We start from the raw sequence: 18,015 nt of genomic DNA, 5'->3' as shown, positions 1-18,015 counted from the left end.
CCGCCGCCTCACCCCAGCTCCCCAGGTGAGCGCGGCGCGTGGGCTCCCAGCTCGCGTGGATCCGCGTTGCCAGGTCAGCGCGCGCCGCCGCGACGGAAAGAGGGCGCGCGGAGGGGGAAGCGGCGCCCTGACGCTGCCACGCCACCACCACCCCACCCCCAGCCAAAATCTCGGGCTCCCGCCGCAATCCGAGAAGGCCCCCGGGGGAAGCCAAGCGCCGCTCCCGAGCCTGCGGCTTGCTGGGAGACGCGGAGGACGCGAGCCGGAACGAGCTGGGGCCCCCGCATTGCTCCAGCCCCCGCGCCCGAGTCCCCGGCGCCCACCTCCGAGCCCTGGGGGACCGCGGGCTGGGACAGCCGGGAGCAGCCGGGCTCCCCTCTCCCCGGGGTCCTCCCCGAAATCAGGCCCTGCCTTCGCTGGGGGACCAGACGCAGCCGCGCTGTCGGGGGCTGAAACACGGAGGAAAACACAGACCTGGAGGACGACGAATTCCGGGCCCCAGACGCCCCAAGCGGCTGTTTTTGCATCGGTGCAACTGCCTGAAACGGGGAACGGTCCTCCTGAGTCACTGGGATTTGTCTGCATAGAACTCTGCGCGCCCCCGCGGGGGCCTAAAACTTAACCCGAGCGTGACCTCAGCGGGCTGCTCCACGGCGAGCCCCACTCCGAGGACTTCACTGGAATTCGTCCCACCCCATCCTCACCTTGTATTCTTGAGGCGAGGGTTTGCTGTTCCATCACAGCTAGGCTGCGGGGGTCGAATCCAGATCCAGGTGGATGCTGGGGAAAAGCTGCCAACCAAAACAGAAAGTTTTCCACCATTAGAAACCGAAGCCTTGACTTAGTTTCCTAGGGCAGAGTGCACGCCGTCCCTTCGCCCCTAGGGAGCTTGGACGCACTCCAGCGGCGCCCCAGTCTCTCTTGGGGAAGGAATCTCAGAGTTTGCCTATCCCCATAATAACAGGTAGATAAGTTTGTCTGGGATTACTTAGAAGAATCCCTTCTGCGGGGATAAAACCAACCGCATCGTCCCCGCCTTAGTTGCTTGGCTTTGTCCTGTGTCACTTCTAGGTTGTGGAACCAGGTCACAGGTGTGTTGGCCTTTATGTGCTGGAAGGTTCTCTTGAAACACCCTCTCCCTGGCACAGCCTAGATGGAGTGGCTAAGGGACAGCTCCAGGCAGTCTCTGCTCTCTCAGAAGACAGTGGGATCCAGTATCAAAGCCCGTTGATAAACTAGCTGTCAACCACCCCACCTTGGGTGACGTGACCACTGCCTGTTTGGAGACCAGAGTTGTTTGGACCTGAAAGGACTGTGCATTTGGGGGGTTCTGTCTCAGGAATTCAGATAGGCTGAAGGCAGACTGGGAAGGGCTTACATTAAACTGGAAGGAAGAAAGGAAGGAAGAGGGTGGGGAGGAAGGAAGCGAGGAAGGGAGCTGGAAGGATGGAGGGTTGTCAGTGGTGCAGCTCTCCTATGTACCAAATACTTTTCCAAATTATTTTGAGTTATCCTATCAACATTCCTGCAAACAGCAAATCATCTGCTTCCATTTCACAAAGGAGAAATCTGTGTCCTAAAGAGGTTAAGTTACTTGCCCAAGGTCACACAGCTAGTAAAGCACAATCAGACTTTAAAGATCAGTGTCTCAGGGCGCCTGGGTGGCTCAATGGGTTAAAGCCTCTGCCTTCCGCTCAGGTCCTCATCTCAGGGTGCTGGGATAGAGCTCCACATCGGGTTCTCTGCTCAGCGGGAAGCCTGCTTCCTCTTCTCTCTCTGCCTGCTTCTCTGCCTACTTGTGATCTCTGTCTGTCGAATAAATAAATAAAATCTTTGAAAAAAAATAAAGACCAGGGTCTCTAACACCAAACCCTGTGTCCATTTTCCACTATGTTACTAGCAAGACACAAAAAATAATGAAATCAAGGGGCAAAGCAAAAGCTTTCCCAGGAGTATATAAAAAAGGAGAGGGATCAAGAGGAAGAGGAGAGAAAGAATGTTATGCAATAAATCTGTCAGTCTACTGGTCAAGAAAAAGTCAAAATACAAAAAGCAAACTGTACTAAGTGGTAGCCTGGACAAGTCCAAGACAAGAAAAGCGTTCTTGTAATGGCACTAGAAGAATTTAGACCAAGATGGTAAGATTTGGTCAGTTCCCTTTGAAGTCACTTTAACATCATTTTCACCAACAGGTGAATAGGCTGGCCTACGGCTTGTTATGCGGATATCCTATAAACTTGTACATACACATTCACCAGTCACAGATAAGGAGGCGCATCTCCTGGAAGAGTGTCTCTACAATTTAGAAAGAAAGCTCAAGGACAGATTTCTTTTCAAATAAGAAACACTCATTGGAAACCTACTGTCCCCTCTAGGATTAGAATTCTGGAAGTAGAATTTCCCAAGTATTAAATGCTGAGGATGGACTTTCCAAGACTGCCTAGCCAATTGTTCAATTCTGAAAAAGTTACTGATAAGTACTAGCTGAAAACCACTCTGGAAAAGCAGAGGCTGGTTTTCTTTTTCATGGGAATGTCATCTTCCAGGTCACAGGATGCTCCACTCCCCAGGGCCCAAGGGCAGTGACAGCCTCAGGAACAACTCACCACTTCAGCTGGTCAGGATTGTTCCCAGTACGCACTAGTCACACACAAGGCTCCATTGTGGCCAAGACAGCCTCATAGGAGACTAGAGGCCTGGCAGCTGCCTGCCCCAACCCATCCAGACCTCACAAGAGCATCAAATTTACTGTTTCAACTACTGGTAGGTTTACAATTCAAATTGTGCCATTAATTCTGTTTGCAATAATGTGCAACCATCACCACTATCCATGATTTGTGCCACGAGTGAGGATGCGCCCCTGTTTTTCAGCCCAGCTAACAAGTCAACAAAGGAGAAACCAGTCTCTGGGCAAAAACAGGAGGGAAACAAGATGAGGGGCATAATCAGCTCCGGAGAGGAGCCTAGTGATACCACGACGCCGGTGGTATCACTAGGGAAGGAAGGATGATCCCGCAGTGGCAGGGAAGTCAACACATGCAACAGGTAGTAAAAGACCCAAGGTAAGCTGCATCTGGCTTCTCTCACTTTCTTTTCCTCCCTTCTGTCTGTCGGAAACATCCGCTATCCACAAGAGGACAAATTCGTATGATGACCCGTACATGAGGAACCTAAACAGACAAATTCTTCGAGACCGAAAATAAAATAGAGGGGACTAGGGACGGGAGGAGGAGAAGTGGGGAATTAGTGTTTGATGGGTGCACTTCCTGTTTGGGATGAGAAGAAAGTTCTGGAGATGGATAGTGGTGATGGTTGCACATATTTGCAGATGGACTTAATGGCCCTGAAGTGTATACCTACAAGTAGTTGAAACAGTAAACTTTATGCTCTCTATATTTTACCATAATAAACTATATAGGTATGTGTGCATGCATGTAAATATATATTGAAAATATATACATTATAATGTTATATATGTGTAATGTGTATTCTAAGTATAATATGTGTTATAGTAAAAAATACATATTATATATAAGTATATATATTACATATATGTATTTAAGATCTATTATCATGATGTAATACTTCTTTGGAGTAAAAGCCCAAGTGAAAGCAATGTGCTAAGAGATGGCTTCTGCCCATGGAAACTCACTTATTTTTTTAAATTGACATATAATGTATTATTTGCTTCAGGGATACAGTCTGTGGTTCATTAGTCTTACACAATTCACAGCACTCACCATAGCACCCTCCCCAATGTCCATAACCCAACCACCCTATCCCTCCCTCCCACTCCCCAGCAACCCTGAGTTTGTTTCCTGAGATTGAGTCTCTTATAGTTTGTCTCCCTCTCTGGTTTCATCTTGTTTCATTTTCCCTCTCTTTCCCTATAATGCTCTGTCTTGTTTCTCCAATTTTTCATATCATTGAGATCATATGTTAACTGACTTTCTCTGATTGACTTATTTCACTTAGCATAATACCCTCTAGTTCCATTCATATTGTTGCAAATGGCAAGATTGCAGGTTTTTTGATGACTGCATAATATTCTGTTGTATTACATACCATATCTTCTTTATCCATTCATCTATTGAAGGACATGTAGGTTCTTTCCATAGTTTGGCTATTGTGGACATTGCTGCTATAAACATTCGGGTGCATGTGCCTCTTCAGATCACTACATTTGTACCTTTAGGGTAAATATTCAGTAGTGCAATTTCTGGGTCATAGGGTAGCTCTATTTTCTACTTTTTGAGGAACTTCCATGCTGTTTTCCAGAGTGGCTGCACCAGCTTGCATTCCCACCAGCTGTGGAGGAGGGTTCCCCTTTCTCGGCATCCTCGCCAACACCTGTCATTTCCTGACTTGTTAATTTTAGCCGTTCGGACTGGGATGAGGTGGTTTCTCACTGTGGTTTTGATATGTATTTTCCCGATGCTTGGTGATGTTGAGCACTTTTTGATGTGTCTCTGTTGGCCATTTGGATGTCTTCTTGCAGAAACATCAATTCATGTCTTCTGCCTGTTTTGTCTCACCTCATTTTGCTTTCCTTTAGGGGTGCCAGGGCCTAGCTTTGGAGTTGTTTGCACTCCTCCTTGAGAAGGAAGAGCAATCCTGCCAATTTACTACTTGCTTCTGCTGGTGGAAGGTAGCTTGGGGTCTGCGGAGGGCATATTCAGAAATGCCACCTCCTGCAAGAGGCTCCTTACCTTTCAGAGAGAAAGGAAGCTGACACAGGTTTAAAAAAAAAAAAAAACTAAATTTAACCGAGTACATTTAAAGATCTAATTTACTTGATTCAGTGATTCACGAATCAGGCAGCAGCCTCTCCCGCAAACAGAAGGGAGCTCAGTCTGGATGAAATTGGAAGGTTTTTAAGTCAAAGACAAAGGAAGGCTTATTTGCAGCAAGATCACTTTCCTCTGGGAAGAAGGCTGGGATTTCTCATGTAGACTAACCTCACTAGCCCTGCTCAGTTCCTTCCAGATTGACCAGTTGAAGGACACCTTCCCAGGCAGAGCCGAAACCATAATGAAGTCTTGGTTCATTTTCTTCCTCTTGTGGGAGCAAGTGATTCCATTTCAGTCCTGTTCTTCCTTTTGTAACAAGTAAAAGGACTGTGGACTTGGGGGACAGTGTTGTTGTTTCCAGTCAACCAGGAATACCAGACACACAATCTCACTGCCTCAGGCACACCCTGACCCCTAGCCTGTTCTAGTGGAAATGACAAGATGAAATGCATGTGATCTTGGCTGGACAGATAATCAGTAAACCTTGTCCCTTGTCCCCCTCCTCCTCTCCCCAGTACACAGTTCTCACTTCTTCTTTGAAGATGGCCTTAGCTGGGCCAGTAGAACCAGAAGGTTCACCTGTCCTGTGGTCTATTTTCACAAGAAACATGGTATACAAAAAAAACTTGGGGTCTCACATGAATGCAATGGTACACAGCAATCTGCTGTTAGAGCTAAAAAATATTTTATATTAACATTTAATGTATTATTTGCTTCAGGAGTACAGGTCTGTGAATCATCAGGCTTACATAATTCACAGCACTCACCATAGCACATACATCTCCAATGTCCATAACCCAGCCACCCTATCCCTCCCTCCAACCCCCCAGCAACCCTCAGTTTGTTTCCTGGGATTAAGAGTCTCTTATAGTTTGTCTCCCTCCTGATCCCATCTTGTTTCACTTTTTCCATCCCTACTCCCCATGATCCCCACCTTGCCTCTCAAATTGCTTGTATCAGACAGATCATATGATAACTGTCTTTCTCTGACTGACTTATTTCACTTAACATAATACCCTCTAGTTCCATCCACATCATTGTATATGGCAAGATTTTGGGGGTTTGATGGCTGCATAATATTCTAGTGTGTGTGTGTGTGTGTGTGTGTGTGTGTGTGTGTGTGTATACATATATATATACCACATCTTCTTTATCCATTCTTCTGTTGATGGACATCTAGGTTCTTCCCATAGTTTGGCTCTTGTGGACATTGCCGCTATAAACATTCGGGTGCACGTGCCTCTTTGCATCGCTACATTTGTATCTTCAGGGTAAATACCCAGTAGTGCAATTGCTGGGTCATAGGGTAGATCTATTTTCAACTCTTTGAGGAACCTCCATACTGTTTCCAGACTGGCTGCACCAGCTTGCATTTCCACCAACAGTGTAGGAGGGTTCCCCTTTTTCCGCATCCTTGCCAACATCTATCATTTCCTGATTTGTAAATTTTAGCCATTCTGACTGGTGTGAGGTGGTATCTCACTGTGGTTTTGATGTGTATTTCCCTTCTGCTGAGTGATGCTGAGCACTTACTCATGTGTCTGTTAGCCATCTGGATGTCTTCTTTGCAGAAATGTCTGTTCATGTCTTCTGCCCATTTCTTGATTGGATTATTTGTTCTTTGGGTGTTGAGTTTGATAAGTTCTTTATAGATTTTGTATACTAGCCCTTTATCTGATATGTCATTTGCAAATATCTTCTCCCATTCTGTCAGTTTTCTTTTGGTTTTGTTGACTGTTTCCTTTGCTATGCAAAAGCTTTTGATCTTTATGAGTCCCATTTTAAGTCCCTTTATAAGTTCATTTTTGCCCTTGTGTCCTTTGCCTTTGGCAATGTTTCTAGGAAGAAGTTGCTGTGGCAGAGGTCGAAGAAGTTGCTGCCTGCGTTCTCCTCAAGGATTTTGATGGATTCCTGTCTCACATAGAGGTCTTTCATCCATTTTGAGTTTATTTTTACATGTGGTATGAGGAAATGGTCCAGTTTCATTCTTCTGGATGTGGCTGTTCAATTTTCCCAACACTATTTCTTGAAGAGACTGTCTTTTTTCCATCGGACATTCTTTCCTGCTTTGTCGAAGGTTAGTTAACCATAGGGTTGAGGGTCAATTTCTGGGCTCTCTATTCTGTTTCATTGATCTATGTGTCTATTTTTATGCCAGTATCATACTGTCTTGATGAGGACAGCTTTGTAATATAGCTCAAAGTCTGGAATGTGATGTCTTCAACTTTAGTTTTCTTTCTCAACATTTCTCTGACTATTCAGTGTCTTTTCTGGTTCCATATAAAGTTTAGGATTATTTGTCCCATTTCTTTGAAAAAAATTGGTGGTATTTTGATAGGGATTGCACTAAATGTGTAGATTGCTTTAGGTGGCATAGACGTTTTCACAATATTTGTTCTTCCAATCCATGAGCATGGAAAGTTTTTCCATTTCTTTGTGTCTTCCTCCATTTCTTTCATGAATACTTTATAGTTTTCTGAGCACAGATTCTTTGCCTCTTTGGTTAGGTTTATTGCTAGGTATCTTATGGTTTTGGGTGCAGGTGTAAATGGGATCAATTCCTTAATTTCTTTCTTCTGTCTTGCTGTTGGTGTATAGAAATGCAACTGATTTCTGTGCATTGATTTTATATCCTGACACTTCATTGAATTCCTGTATGAGTTCTAGCAGTTTTGGCATGGAGTCTTTTGGGTTTTCCACATGAAGTATCATATCATCTGCAAAGGGTGAGAGTTTGACTTCTTTGCCAATTCAGATGCTTTCTATTTCTTTTTGTTGTCTGATTGCTGAAGATAGGACTTCTAGTATTATGTTGAATAGCAGTGGTGATAGTGGACATCCCTGCCACATTGCTGACCTTAGGGGAAAAGCTCTCAGTTTTTCCCCATTGAGAATGATATTAGCTGTGGGTTTTTCCATAAATGGTTTTATGATAATAAGGAACGTACCCTCTATCCCTACACTATGAAGAGTTTTGATGAAGAAAGGATGCTGTACTTTGTAAAATACATTTCAGCATCTATTTAGAGTATCCTATGGTTCTTGTTCTTCCTTTTATTAATGTATTGTATCACATTGATTGATTTATGGATGTTGACCCAACCTTGCACCCAGGAATAAATCCCACTTGGTCGTGGTGAATATCCTTTTAATGTACTATTGGGTCCTATTGGCTAGTATTTTGGTGAGAATTTTTGCATCCATGTTCATGAAGGATATTGGTCTGAAATTTTCCTTTTTGATGGGGTCTTTATCTAGTTTGGGGATCAAGGTAATGCTGGCCTCATAAAATGAGTTTGGAAGTTTTCCTTCCATTTCTGTTTTTTTGGAACAGTTTCAGGAGAGTAGGTATTAATTCTTCTGTAAATGTTTGGTAGAATTCCCCCTGGGAAACCATCTGGCCCTGGGCTCTTGTTTTCTGGGAGCTTTTTGATGACTGCTTCAATCTCCTTACTGGTTATGGGTCTGTACAGGTTTTCTATTTCTTTCTGGTTCAATGTTGGTAGTTTATATGTCTCTAGGAATGCATCCATTTCTTCCAGATTGTCAAATTTTCTGGTAGAGTTGCTCATAATATGTTCTTATAATTGTTTGTATTTCTTTGGTGTTGGTTGTGATCCCTCCTCTTTCATTCATGATTTTATTTATTTGGGTCCTTTCTCTTTTCTTTTAGATAAGTCTGGCCAGGGGATTATCAATTTTATTAATTCTTTCAAAGAACCAGCTCCTAGTTTCATTGATTTGTTCTACTGTTTTTTTGGTTTCTATTTCATTGATTTCTGCTCTGATCTTTATGATTTCTCTTCTTCTGCTGGGTTTAGGCTTTCTTTGCTCTTCTTTCTCTAGCTCCTTTAGGTGTAGTGTTAGGTTGTGTACTTGAGACCTTTCTTGTTTCTTGAGAAAGTCTTGATCACTATATCCTTTCCTCCGAGGACTGCCTTTGCTCTGTCCCAAAGATTTTGAACAGTTGTGCTTTCATTGTCATTTGTTTCCATGAATTTTTTCAATTCTTCTTTAATTTCCTGGTTGACCCATTCATTTTTTAGTAGGATGCTCTTTAGCCTCCATGTATTTGAGTTCTTTCCAACTCTCCTCTTGTGACTGAGTTCTAGTTTCAATGCATTGTGGTCTGAAAAAAATGCCAGGAATGATCCCAATATTTTGGTACCAGTTAAGACCTGATTTGTGACCCAGGATGTGATCTATTCTGCAGAATGTTCCATGTACTCTAGAGAGGAATGTGTATTCTGTTGCTTTGGGATGGGATGTTCTGAATATATCTGTGTCCATCTGGTCCAGTGTGTCATTTAAAGCCTTTATTTCCTTGTCAATCTTTTGCTCAGATAATTCATCCGTTTCAGTGAGGGGGGGTGTAAAAGACCCCTACTGTAATTTATTATTATAGATGTGTTTCTTTGATTTTGTTATTAACTGGTTTATATAATTTACTGTTCCCATGTTAGGGCATAGATATTTAAAATTGCTAGATCTTCTTGTTGGATAGACCCTTTAATTATGGTATAGTCATCTCTTATTAAAGGCTTTGGCTTAAAATCTAGTTTATCTGATATAAGGATTGCCACTGCAGCTTCCATCTGATGTCCATTTAGCATGGTAAATTGTTTTCCACCCCCTCACTTTAAGATTTTTTTTTTTATTTTCTCAGAGAGAGAGCGAGCGAGAGCGAGCACAGGCAGACAGAGTGGAGGGCAGAGTCAGAGAGAGAAGCAGGCTCCCTGCAGAGCAAGGATCCCGGTGTGGGACTCGATCCCAGGACGCTGGGATCATGACCTGAGCCGAAGGCAGCTGCTTAACCAACTGAGCCACCCAGGCATCCCATCCACCCCCTCACTTTAAATATGGAGGTGTCTTTGGGTCTAAAATGAGTTTCTTGCCAACAGCATATCGATGGGTCTTGTTTTCTCATCCATCTGATACCCTGTATCCTTTGACTGGGGCATTTAGCCCATTTACATTCAGGGTAACTTGGAAGATATGACTTTAGTGCCATTGTATTGCCTGTAAGGTGATTGTTACTGTCTATTGTCTCTGTTCCTTTCTGGTCTGTTTATTTAGGCTCTCTCTTTGCTTAGAGGACCCCTTCAATATTTTCTATAAGTCTGGTTTGATGTTTACAAATTCTTTAAGTTTTTGTTTGTCCTGGAAGCTTTTTATCTCTCCTATTTTCAATGACAGCCTAGCTGAATATAGTATTCTTGGCTGCATATTTTTCTCGTTTAGTGCTCTGAATATATCATGCCAGTCCTTTCTGGCCTGCCAGGTCTCTGTGGATAGGTCTGTTGCCAATCTAATATTTCTACCATTGTATGTTACTTCTTGTCTTGAGATGCTTTTAGGATTTTCCCTTTGTCTCTGAGACTTGTAACTTTTACTATTAGATGAGGGGGGGATGGACCTATTTTTATTGATTAAGAGGGGTTTTCTTCATGCCTCCTGGATTTTGATGCTTGTTCCCTTTGCCAAATTAGTGAATTTGCTATAATTTGCTTCAATATACCTTCTGCCCCTCTCTCTCTTTCTTCTTCTTCTTCTGGGATCCCAATTAGTCTAATATTGTTTTATCTTGTGGTATTGCTTATCTCTCTAATTCTCCCCTCGTGGTCCAGTAGTTTTTTGTCTCTCTGTTGCTCAGCTTTATACTCCATCATTTGTTCTTCTATATCACTAATTCTCTCTTCTACCACATTATCCTAGCAGTCATAGCCTCCATTTTTTATTGCCTATCATTAATAGCCTTTTTGATTTCACCTTTGTTAGATTTTGTTCTTTTATTTCTCCAGAAAGGGATTCTCTAGTATCTTCCATGCTTCTTTTATTTTTGAGCCCAGCTAGCACCTTGATAATCGTCATTCTGAAATTTAGTTCTGACATATTACTGATGTCTGTATTAATTAGGTCCCTAGCTATCAGTACTGCCTCCAGTTCTTTTTTTTTTTTTTTTGAGGTGAGTTTTTCCACCCTGTCATTTTATCCAGATAAGAACAGATGAATGAGAGAACAAAATACTAAAAGGGTAGCAACGACCACAGAAAAATATACACTAACCAAATCAGAAAAGAGCCGAAACCAGGGATAGAAAAAGGGTGAAAAAATAATGTATATATATATTTTTTAAACTGGTGAATAGAACAGAGCCACACACTTGATTTGGGGTATATTTTGGTCTGTTAAAAGAAGCTACATCCCAAAATTTTAAAGAAAGAAAAACTTATATATATACACAAAAATAAGGATAAACACAATGAATTGATGGAATATGACTGTAAAGATGAAAATTTTAAAAGATTCTAAAAAAGGAATTAATAAGATAAGAAGTTGGTTGGAAAAAGAAAAAAAAAAGAGGAAAGAATGTGATCAGGCTGAACACTAGAAAAAAGCCATGTGCTAGATTTCAGGCATATTTTGATCTATTAGAAGAAACTGTATCCCAAAATTTTAAAGGAAAAATCCCTATATGTATACAAAAAATAAGGTTAAATACAATGAAGGGATAGAATATGACTATAGCAATGACAATTTAAAAAATATTTTTATAAACATATATTTTTATCCCCAGGGGTACAGGTCTGTGAATCACCAGGTTTACACACTTCACAGCACTCACCAAAGCACATACCCTCCCCAATGTCCATAACCCCACTCCCTTCTCCCAAACCCCCTCCCTCCCAGCAACCCTCAGTTTGTTTTGTGAGATTAAGAGTCACTTATGGTTTGTCTCCCTCCCAATCCCATCTTGTTTCATTGATTCTTCTCCTACCCACTTAAGCCCCCATGTTGCATCACCACTTCCTCATATCAGGGAAAAATATTTTAAAAAAGACATTGATAAAATAGTTTAAAAAGGTTAAAATAGGAAAGAGGGAAAGTTTAAAAATAGAATTAAAAAATAAAATTTTAAAAATTTCACTTTGAAAGATTAAATAATCATGGGGAAAAAGCCATGAATTCTTTGTGTTGCTTTCCCCTAGCTCTGGAGTTCTCCAGTTCTCATTAATTGATCTTGGTCTTGGCTGATGTTCTTCCTGCACTTCTGGGGAAGGGGCCTGTTGCAGTGATTCTCAAATGTTTTTGTGGGAGGTGGAATTGCACTGCCCTTGCTCGAGGCCTGGCTAAATAATCTGCTTGGGTTCGTTCTCAGGAGCTTTTGTTCCCTGAACGCTTTCCATAGAGCTCTAGAGGACGAAAATGAAAAGGCAGCCTCCTAATCTCCAGCCCTGTAGGAGCCGAGAGCCCAGGGCCCCACTCCTCAATGTGCCCTCAGAGAAAAACAGTCAATCCCTCCCCTCTCCCTGGTTTCCAGCCATGCTCCATGCTCACCTGGCCTGTGACCAAGCATTTCTATCCCTGGCACACAGCCCCCTTTGGAGTCTCCAAACCCAGCCGATTCCTGCAGCCTGCTCCTGTGCTGCTCCTCCCAGAGGAGGAAGGTGAGTCTCCCTGGATCTGCTACTTGTGGGGTCCCTGATGGAAGAGTAGTGGCCGACTGTGCCTTAGATCTCGGTCGTTTAAAGTAACTCCAAGCTGAGAGCCCACTGCTCTGCTCTGTCTCTATAGTCAACTTCCCCACTCTGATACCAGGGGGCTCTGACACACTCAGACACCCCTGGTCTTTCTGTGACCCCATGGGTCCTGAGACCACACTGTCCCATCAAGGGCTCCCCCCACCCTTAGCCTCTGGAACAATGTCCCTCAGTGGAGCAGATTTCTAAAAGTTCCGATTTTGTGCTCTGCAGCTCTCTCACTTACCGGGAGCCAGCCCTTACTCCCGTGGTGTCTCTTTACATACATCACCTTGGATTCACTTCTCCACACATTCTACCTTCTGGAAAGTGGTTGATTTTCTGTTCCTAGAATTGCTGCATTTCTTCTCTTTGATCTCCTGTTGAGATTGTAGGTGTTCAGAATGGTTTGATAACTATCTAGCTGAACTCCTGGGACCTGATGATATTTTGATCTCCTACTCTTCCGCCATCTTGCTCCTCCCCCTCTAGAACAAAAATATTAAGTTGTTTATAATCTGTCTTGCACTCTAGACTGTGGACCCAGGAGGACCTTTGTCCATTCTGAACTTCCTCCCCCACAATCTCCTTGCACGGGCCTGGTCCTGTGCTTCACATGTTTCTGGTGTTCCATGTATTTGTTAACTGCTCGTGTAGCGTGTGGGGTGTGATTTGAATGCCACCCCACAGAAGAGAAAGACATCAGGCTAAGATTATCTCTTGTTTGGGAACACTTGAAGCTTCTGACATTTGGTTTCTTAGTGGACATTTAAAGTGTTCTCTATGGTGATCTGAACCCAATTTACAGTCTCTTCTCTTACTCGTGCTTCAATTACCCTAAGACCCTCAATGGTCACCAATTGCTCTGGGAACATCCTTCATATTTTCCTACTTTTATACCCCAAGCCATCTACCACAACTTATATTTTTCACATTGACTTCTTAGCACTGACCTGATACTTTCGTGTTTCTTGCGTGACATTTCATTAGCCTTTCTGGTAGCCTTCTAGCCATGTTTAGACAATTCCTAACATCATTTCCACATGGAGTGTTTGAAAAAGAAAGGCTGAAACACCTATATTAAATCCTGTGTGGCTGGTAGAAATATTTCTCTATAACTTGGATACCAAAAAATGTTACCTTGTTTTTCTAAATTTTTTTCTAAATCAAATTAAGTTGACTCTGTATCCCTACTTGAAAAAATAGCAAGAAAAATCTGCCATGTGCTGGAGAGCCTCATCCCCACCTTAGAGTTTTTCAAGAGCTCAGGTACCTAGGTAACATCTGAGGAAAGATTTCTGGTTTCTTCTATCAAGGTCACTGCAGAGATTCTCATTTTTGAAAACTATTGATTTGAACAGTCCCATCACTGTATGTCAAGGGTGGGTATGAAGGTCCTTCGCCAAGCTCTTAGGGATTCAGTCACTCAACATTCAAATGCTGCCCCTTCAGAGAGTCTGTGCCTCTCTCAAGACCTTCTCTGCCCTTCCCATTTAAAACTAATACACTCTTCTCTTTGAAGAAGTCACTTCCCACTCAGACACCCTCTGCCTCTCTGCTTGCCATAACACACCATCACAATTAAGTTAAACACAAAAATCTCCTAATTCCACCCTGAGATACGTAAAGGCCTACTGACCTCCTTCAGGGAGATGGGAGAACAGTGGTCTTGGTCATTTGGATTTTTCCACAAAGCATGAAGAATAAAACAAGTGCATTTTCCAAGAAATTATCACGAATAACAAAATACAAATAAAGTCCTCAATCAATTATTTTGCCACATTAAGTTACAATCTTTTAATGTGCCAGTAAGTGAATACCAACCAGCAGCCATTAAGCCATTCATCTTGATTTGATGCTCTAATTTCATGCCCTTCATGCTGGCTTCTATTTAAAAGTAGATTTTCTGTATCAATTTGCCTACAGGCAAGGAAGATGCTAACCAGACAACATGGGCATTCCCACCTACTCGATTCCCCCAAAGTTAAATTTGTCATAGTAAATAGTAATAAATGATCATTCCTCCTTACATAGTAATCTCCAGTGAATTTGATCACTAATTTTAATATTAAATCAACTCCAGCAAGTTATAAAAGGGAGAGCAATTGTCCCTCAAAGACATCCACATCCTTATCCCCAGAACCTTTTATGTCATGTTACGTGGCATCAGGGGAATGTAGGTTGCCGAGAGAATTGAGGTTGCTGATCAACTGACTTGGAGATGAGATTATCCCGAACCATTCACATGTCCCAGTGTAATCACAAGGGTGCTTATAAGGAAACAAGGGAGGCAGGAGAGTCCAAGTGATGCAACAGGACAGAGATCCAGCCAGCCATTTTTGGCTTTGAAGATGAGAACAGGACAGGAGCCAAAGAATGAAGGCAGTCTCTAGAAGCTGGAAGAGACAAGGAAGGAAATAGATTCTTCTGTAGAGCCTCCAGAAGGAACACAGCTCTTCTGACACCTTTTTACTTTGTGAGACCCCTTTTAGGCTTTTGACCTCCAGAACTGCATGATAATAAATTTGTGTTGTTTTAAGTTACAGACCCCAAGAGACTGAGTGATTTTGGTTGCACTGATGAAATGCAGTTTTTGGAGCAGCAAGGCAGTAAACCAAGTGGTTTCCTGGATTCCACTGGAAATATCTTAATTTTTTCCCTCTAATTATTAAAGTGCTTTGAACATAATAGAAGCTCTTAAAAATATCTGCTGAATAAATAAATTTTGACAAAATACAGAGTCTGTGAGCCATGATTGGTGTATCTTGGATTGCCTGGAACTTTAAGGATAACCATCTCTCTCTCTTTTTCTAGCTAGTTGTGAATGAATGCCTCTGCTATCAAGAAATTGGTAGTTAAATTATACCAACTTGAAGTAACAGAGAAATGTGTGAAGATAATACCTGGTTCTCTCTTCTGCTTCCAGAGAAAATGTAGATTCTATTTAAAAATCAACATCAGTCTTAGCAGACAATAGTGACTTCCCTCACAAAAGGAAGCTTCATTTCTACTCTGTGGTGTGAGGAAGCTCTTCAGGCTGGCTGGTGAGAGAGCCTGAGACATTCTTGTCAACACAGCTGACACCCCTATCTCGTACAACATGCAACACTAGGCCTGTTTGCAGAAGGAGAGACAAGTAGAGTGTTTCAACGAATCATTACCACAGTTGGTCTACTGAAAAGGGCTCCCAAGAGTCCTGTTGGAGTTGGAGCTTCTGTCAGAGAATCAAACCCAGTGTAAACAAAAAGGTCCCTTGAACAATATCATTAATTGAAAGTTGCTGACTTAAGAGTCCTCCCGGGGAGGCCTCTGCTTCTTGAATTCAACCACGAACAGAGCTATATGCACATTCACTGGGCTCCTCTGGGCCATGGGGCCTCTTTTCTTATGGCCATTGTTCCTAACTCGTGCTGTATTTCTTTGGCTTTAAGACAGTCCAGTTTCAATGAGCAGAAATAGTGCAACCCAAAGAAGAAAAGGAAAGCCTAGGAGTTTCCTGTCACTGCTCTAGGTTGATCTTGGCAGGGAACACAAGAGTGAAGAGTGAGGGGAGGAGGCTGGAGGTGAGAGTCTAAAGCCACATTAAGGTGTTAGAGCCTTGGCCTGAGGGCTGGGGAGCAATTACAGGGTTCTGAACAATGGGACATGATCAGGTTGGGAACCTTGGGGATGTTTGCATTTCCCTTCCTTGCTGATATTAATGTCTTAACTTGTCCAACTTTCATGTGCATGGGAATCCCCTTGAGTGTTGAAAAATGGCAGAGTCTAACCCAGTAGTTCTCAGGCTGAGCCCCAGATGCTACAACAAGCTCTGAGGTGCTACAAGAACTGCTGAGCTGCAGACAACACTTTGAGTAGCAAAGCTGAACAGAATCACTTGTAAGCATCCACCATGGAGTTTTTTTCAGAGCCTGGAAGAAGGCAAGGGAGTGGCTGGAGGGCGTACATCAAGCTCTTTTCCATCTTCAAATAGCTCTGTGTTTTCCTGGGGGGATGTAATAGCCCAAGCAGAGAACAATGTGACAACATTCTTCATCATTCTTTCTGCGCCCTTTGCTTGTTCTGGACCATTACTCCCATTACTCAGACTCACTGCACTTTCAGCTCAGAACTCCCTGTCTCGTCCTGCTCTCCGTGTGCACTTATTTACAAAGAAGCTTTGAAGTTCCTTTTTCCCAATGTCTTGAGCAGGACTGACCTCTCCATTTCTCGAGGTCAACATCAAGCCAAGAACATTTGCTTCTTCAAAAAGGACCATCGTGCCTTGGTTTGGATGATTTAGAGATATGAAGGAAAGTTGCATTTAAATTGATATTGCAAAGAGAAACACAGGAGTTGTCAAGCCTTTGTTTCATCAATATAGCATATCCACATGCCACTGCATAGTATAAGTGACATGATAAGTGTAAAGTCCTGAGCATAAAGTCCAGTACACAGGAAGCATCCAGTGTATGGCTTTATAATTTACTCTGTTAAGCTGCATTAAACTTACTTCTCTTCCAACCTCAGAAAGACAGTATAATGCACAAGCTAATACTCAAGACTTTCATTGACTGATAGATCAATAGAACAGAAGAGAGTCTGAACAGACTCAGATGCACATGGCCACTTGGCCCCTTGATTGGCAACAAAGCAGCCACTGAAGTTCAGTGGGAGAAAGATGACCCTTTCGTGTAACTGGTGCTTGGACAGTTTGATACCGTGTGGCATATAACTAAACCTGGACCTTTACTTCACACAATACACAGAATTAACTTGAGAAGGATCACAGACTTTAAGGTGAACAGACCTTAAGGTAGAACAATAGAAATCCTACTTTAAGACATACATAAGAGAATACCTTTGTGATTTAGAGGTTAATTAAGATTACTTAATCACGACATAGGAAGCGCTAATCATAAAAGATAAAACTGGTATTTGAAGTAATATACTCAATAATACCTACAACTTAGTCGTGCCTTTTATATTAGCTACAGTTTCTATTTATTTGAGATTTACAATGTATCGTGAATGACAACTCAACCCCATCCAAATACTCACACACAAAGCCTTAAATTTCACATTCATTTTGCGGAGACATTTGCAATTGCAAAATACCAGTCCTTTCCCAATTAATGATTTCTAAGCAAGAACAAAAAGAGAGGCCTCAGTCGCACTTCTAGAATCCCACTAAAAAGCAGCCCAGAAAGAAAACTGAGTATTGGTGCAGAGCTCCTGATGAATCCGTGGGCATCATTTTGGGTCATATGACCCTCCCACCCACACGAGTGATCATCTCTTTCTCAAACTGTTTGTTTTGTTTTTTTTAAGATTATTTATGTATTTATTTGAGAGAGGACTGTGCAAGAGAGAGAGAGAGAGAGAGAGCGCGCAGGCGCACACGCATGCACAGGCATCCACATGGACAGGGTGGTGAGCAGAGGGAGAGGGAGAAGCAGACTCCCCGCTGAGCAGGGAGCCCATCACAGGTCTTGATCCCAGGCCCCTTCTGAACGAAGGCAAACGCTTAAGGGACTGAGCCACCCAGGCGCCCCTCAAACGTTTTTAAGCAAGCAATTCATAGTCAAACTTGAGAACAAGCTTACTGACATTAAAGGTTTATAGTGCCAGGAAAGTCTTTGAATAAAATGGAGAACATCATTTGTGCATTTGCCCATGGGATTATACTGTTAGAAAAGAGGATTATAAGGTAGAGAATTTCTGAA

General features: G+C 42.5%; 1 protein-coding gene and 1 long non-coding RNA gene across 13 annotated transcripts in view; one reads left to right on the top strand and one right to left on the bottom strand.

Moving 5' to 3' along the window:
* RUBCNL (rubicon like autophagy enhancer) overlaps nucleotides 1-1,856 on the bottom strand; it is a 40,630-nt gene extending 38,774 nt beyond the window's left edge. For 4 of the 12 annotated variants that reach the window (XM_082700599.1, XM_082700597.1, XM_082700600.1 and 1 more), the window contains exon 1: nucleotides 13-317. The gene's annotated coding sequence lies outside the window, so the exon portion shown is untranslated. Of the gene's footprint in view, nucleotides 1-4 lie in introns of all 12 variants that reach the window. The other 8 variants (XM_082700610.1, XM_082700606.1, XM_082700605.1 and 5 more) reach the window with 4 other exon arrangements.
* Nucleotides 1,857-2,874: 1,018 nt separating this feature from the next.
* LOC309848672 lies at nucleotides 2,875-17,253 on the top strand. The gene is made up of 2 exons (XR_014303200.1): nucleotides 2,875-3,062; nucleotides 15,125-17,253. It is a non-coding gene; the product is annotated as an uncharacterized lncRNA (long non-coding RNA).
* Nucleotides 17,254-18,015: the final 762 nt, after the last annotated feature.

The sequence above is a fragment of the Mustela nivalis genome (genome assembly GCF_964662115.1).
Source record: "Mustela nivalis genome assembly, chromosome: 15".
Taxonomy (NCBI): Eukaryota; Metazoa; Chordata; class Mammalia; order Carnivora; family Mustelidae; genus Mustela; species Mustela nivalis.
The sequence above is the reverse complement of the archived record's forward strand: the minus strand, read 5'-3'. Positions and strand labels throughout refer to the sequence as shown.